At 52.4% G+C, this 4,531-nt stretch overlaps 1 long non-coding RNA gene across 1 annotated transcript; it reads left to right on the top strand.

The window, feature by feature from the left end:
* Positions 1-1,866: 1,866 nt before the first annotated feature.
* LOC128821633 (uncharacterized) lies at positions 1,867-3,671 on the top strand. The gene is made up of 3 exons (XR_008441175.1): positions 1,867-1,926; positions 2,078-2,271; positions 3,630-3,671. It is a non-coding gene; the product is annotated as an uncharacterized LOC128821633 (long non-coding RNA).
* Positions 3,672-4,531: the final 860 nt, after the last annotated feature.

Here is a 4,531-nt window from a genome sequence, read left to right as displayed (position 1 = left end):
GCCCTTTGTGGCTGAAGATGCTGTGGGCTGGAGTCCTGCCATGACCTAGCTCTTCAGCCCAGCCACTGACCCGTGGGAAATGGGATCTGAACTTTCCCATGCAGGCACCATTTTCCTGGCATTCTCACAGGGACTGGGAACTTCCCTTGCTGTGAGATAAGCGGTAGCATGATGTCCCTTAGTGCTACTGGTGCAAAAGTCAGCCCCTTTGTGCACAGAGCCTGTGCAGGCTCCCTGTTGTCAGCAGAGGGAGAGGTCCCAAGGCGCAGTTCACCGCCTTGTGGGCTACGGAGGAGCCACTGTTGCCTGCAGGGACCTACCCCTCTCCATGCCCTGTCCAGGTAGCTACAGTCACTGCTTCGACTACACCCTTAACTGTGACATGAGCCAAGTTTGTTGAGAAGAATCCTGAGCTGCTCTGCATGGCAGAGACAAGGTCTGTCTGTGAAGGGCTGGAATGCAGTTCCTATTGGCTGCTCTCCAAGGCCTGAAATCCTGAGGGGAAGCCAGCTGACCAGAGCTGAGCAGGGAAGTATTCCCTGCTTCTACTCAGACACTTCCAGAGCAACTCAAGGGTTAGTTGGGACATAAACACCACCTAAACACCACCTCAACAGCCCCACACACAACAGATTTTGCCTTCACATGAGCTGTGTCTCTGCTTGCTGCTTCTGCCAGCTCTCAGGAGCCAACTTCCCTGCTCCTTATTGCTGCTTTGTGGTTTTCCCTGCCCATTCCTTGCAGGTCCCTCAAGGAGAGGTCCTCGCCAGTCAGGACTCCTCGGTCCAGGCAGGAAAGGCGGAGCGGCAGGAGAGCACGGATAGAGTGCGCGGCGCTCAGGAGTTCAGGTATGTGTTAAGCTTTCTCGCTTCCTCTGAGCAGGGGTGGGCGTTGCTGGGCTTTCGGAGGCCCAGGGTCGAAGAACAAATTTGGCTTTCTCATAGTTTGACTTGCTCAGCACAGCCAGGAGAAGGCAGCCCAGGGCAGGTCTGGCTGCCGACTGACCTAGAGCATAGCTGCCTCCTGGGACTCACTTCTTGAACCTTGACTAAAAGCATTCTGAACTAGACAAGAGTAAAAACAAGGGAGGTTCAGGCTGAGCTTAAGGAAAGCAAAGCATTGACCTGGAAAGACAATCATGCAGCAGAACAAGTGCCTCAGAGAGCATGTACAGATTCCACCCCTTGAAATTTGGAAGCCCCAGGTGCATAGAGCCTTGAGCAGCCTGTCCAGATGCTGACCCCAATTGCTTGGAGCTGAAGACTAGGCTAGAGGCTTCCTGGGGTCTCTGCCAGCCTAAACCATCTTGGGATCCTGTGATTATTGAATTGGAAAATCGTACCCACCACCTCCCCAAGCTGCAACTTGCAGGCTCTTTCCTTGTTTCACTAGGGAAAGCAAGAGTAATTGTGGGACTACTCATTTGGACTTACCAAGAGGGTCTTAGCCAAAGAAAAGCTTTTGCAAGTCCGGTATCCACTGTATGGGAAAGGAGCGTTAGACCTAGCAGGCAGGAAGCTGTTACGCTGAGAGTACCTGAGCTTTCTGCAAATGTTCCGTGGCTTCTGGAAGCTTGTTTGACTTCCTCAGTGGCGACTCTTTCACCTGCACGAATGACAAAGAGAGATGCTGGTCTAGAGAGGGAATTGCAACATTCTCTTGAGGTGGAAGTAGAGGGCTGTTGGAAAGCCCCGAGACTGCCTTATGTGGGGCATGGTACGTAGTGCTGGTTTTGCAAGGAGACTGTGTTGCAATTAAAGGCTTGTTTGTCCGTCCCCTTGTTGTAGATGGAAGCAGTTGTCTGCATTTGAGGGAAAGCACCACTCCTCACTAGAGAGGGTGTTTGAAGTGGCGGCACAGACAACAGAGGAATCACAGCCTCAGAGGGATCTGCTGAAGGAAGCAGTTCCTCTGGCAGCGCCAAAGGTACACTCACCTTAATCCTAGGCAGCACCTGTGGGAGAGGGATTGGTCCTAGCCAGGCCCCCCTGAATGCTGCTTCTGGCAGCAAGCTAAGAGCGAGACTGTGTTGTTGTTGTTGTTGTTCCTCTTGAAAAATGGTGCCCCCCACTTGCAGGTTTGCCACCCGCAGCGGCCAGCCCACAGGGGTCTGGAGAAGCTGCTCCAGGAGTTCTCTCGCCAAGGGCACGCACTGTCCCAGGTGTGCAGAGAGAAGGCGGTGCTGGCACAAGAGAACGCTGCCCTGGAAGCCCGACTGGCAGCCACGGAGCGGGACCTACGAGGCGTTTCAGAGCAGCTGGCAGAGGCCAGGTAAAGGCAGGGAGGGGACATGATTGAAGGTCTGGAATTACAAAGGTGGTGAGCATTATGTCAGGATTTACTGCCTCCTGTGTGCTCTCTTGATGTTTCTCAGACAGGGAGGCAAAGAGACATGAGAAAAAAGTAAAGGATACTGTGATCTGAATGTTATTTTTCTGCCAACTCAAGCTCTCCAAGCTCTTTTGGGTGCCTGCTTGGGACCTCTTGCACATTCCTGTGAAAAGTGCAAAGCAAACCAACTTGGCACTGAATTGAGTACCACGGAAACCGTGCAGATGTTTCCTGAAACCAGAAGTTTCCCTCTGGTTTTGCTTTCTCCTTCGGTGCATCTAAACATTATTTTTTCTTTGCCAAGAAGTTTGACATGGGATTTTCAGAATTCAAGGCTCTTACATGGGAATGTTGTGAGTAGGGTGCTGATGCTTCAGCTGAAGATGGAAGGAAAAAAATCTTGAGACTCTTCAGAGCTCACTCTTGTGGAGTATGATGCAGGACCTAGAGTAGCTTAATAGCAGCAGCAGCAGCAGCAGCAGGGAAAGGTCTTGTGACTTCTCAACAGTCTCTAGGGATTCTTGCTGAGCACTGAGCCCACTTGTCCACCCACCTCTGTAACCTCTGTCAAGGTCCCTTTGGCTGGTCCCTCTTCCTTTTTAAAGAGTGCCAAGTCATTTGGGCACTACTGGCTTAATTAGCCATAAATAAAGGTAGCAAGTGTTCTTGTTCACAAACTTCCAATGATTTAAATGGCAGGATACCTGTCCATCTCTCCCTTTCCTACACAGTTCTTGTTCAGATAAAAACCTGGTTCTGGTTTCCTACTCATGTTGCTAGAAGCTGGAGGTTTCACTCCAATAATATTGTTTGATGAATTCCTTCAGTCCCTTTTACTTAGAGAGTGCCTGGCAAACAAAGTACCTATAGGTACACCGTGGATAGCATGAAACATTGACGGGTCGGCCAGGAGAACACTGTTCTGTCCCCCTGCAGAGGGACTTGGAAGTGCTGATGAGCTGAGGGCTGTGAGCAGAGGCTGGGCTTTTGCTCGTTGGCAGAGACTTTGTGGGCACAGCCACCCGTGTGTGATAAGTCAGGCAACGGCAATCTGAGCTTTGTCCGCTGAGCTCAAACGCAGCTGGGCTTTCTGTGCTGGGCTAGATCATGAGGAAAGGCTGCCCAGTCACCTGGAGGGGCTTGCTTTGCTATTTGAAGTGGTAAAATTGTCCTGCTGTACCTGAGTTTCCATGCAAGCTGTTTTCCATACTAAGGTGTAGGGTTCTTAAGGCACATCATACTGGAGAAACTGCCCCTGTGTGCCAGGAACAATTGCTCTTCGTCTTCACAACTTGTAGGTCAGAGAAGGAGAGCCTGCAAAGCAGCCTGCTGGAGGCTCAGCAGCACGTATCAGAGCTGGAGATAGCCAGGAGCCGTGTGGAAGCCCAAGTGCGCACAGCCACGCAGGCCAAGGAGGCGATACTGGGTGAGAGGCTCGTGCGCTTTGTTTCTGGGGATCGCCCTGCCTAGTGCAGCTGCTGCGAAGCCAGCTCTGTCTGCAGGGCTTCTGAGGAGCGAAGGAGCTGAGGGCAGGTTCCTCCTGGCCTGAAACTGAAAGGGCTTAAGGTCAGAAGATTCCTCTGCTTGTGTAGTCTCTGACTGTTGCCGTGTGTCATGTTTGCAGAGGATGTGAGGGGCCTTCGTCGTGAGCTGCTGGCTGTAAGATCTCTCAGCAAGCAGCAATGTGAAGACATGGCTCAACAGCTCCGCTGGGCAGAAGAGCAGTGCAGCAAGGCTCTGAGACTCTGGCAATCTGCTGAGAAAGCGAAGGAAGAACTGGTAAGAACAATACATCCCTGAAGTTTTCAGGCAAGTTTGGAGGGCTGGCTTAGCAGAAGAGCAGCCTGAGTCTGTGACATGGTCGTAAGCATCTGCTGTAGGCTACACGTTGCTGGGCCGGGCAGCAGAGGGCTTCAAGGGCTCCTACTTGAAGGCCTGTGAAGACCCAGAGGACAATGCTGGGACAGTATATGCAGCCACAGGTTGAGCACGGGCATAAGCCAAGTTCCCCAGGAGGCTGGGTGGTCGCCACCCAAAGCATGGCAGCGAAGGGGCAGCGTCTTCCCCACAGCCTCGTGCCATGCAGCAGACTGCTGCTGACCTTGCTGCCAAGTGCAGTGCCAGCAACTGGCTTCCTTGCTTTCTGTCCTTCCACAGTGGACAGAAGTCTTCCCTTTGAGCCTGAAGCAGTTGCAACAGG

The sequence above is a fragment of the Vidua macroura genome, chromosome Z, assembly GCF_024509145.1.
Source record: "Vidua macroura isolate BioBank_ID:100142 chromosome Z, ASM2450914v1, whole genome shotgun sequence".
NCBI lineage: Eukaryota > Metazoa > Chordata > Aves > Passeriformes > Viduidae > Vidua > Vidua macroura.
This window is presented reverse-complemented; position numbering and strand designations above follow the sequence as displayed.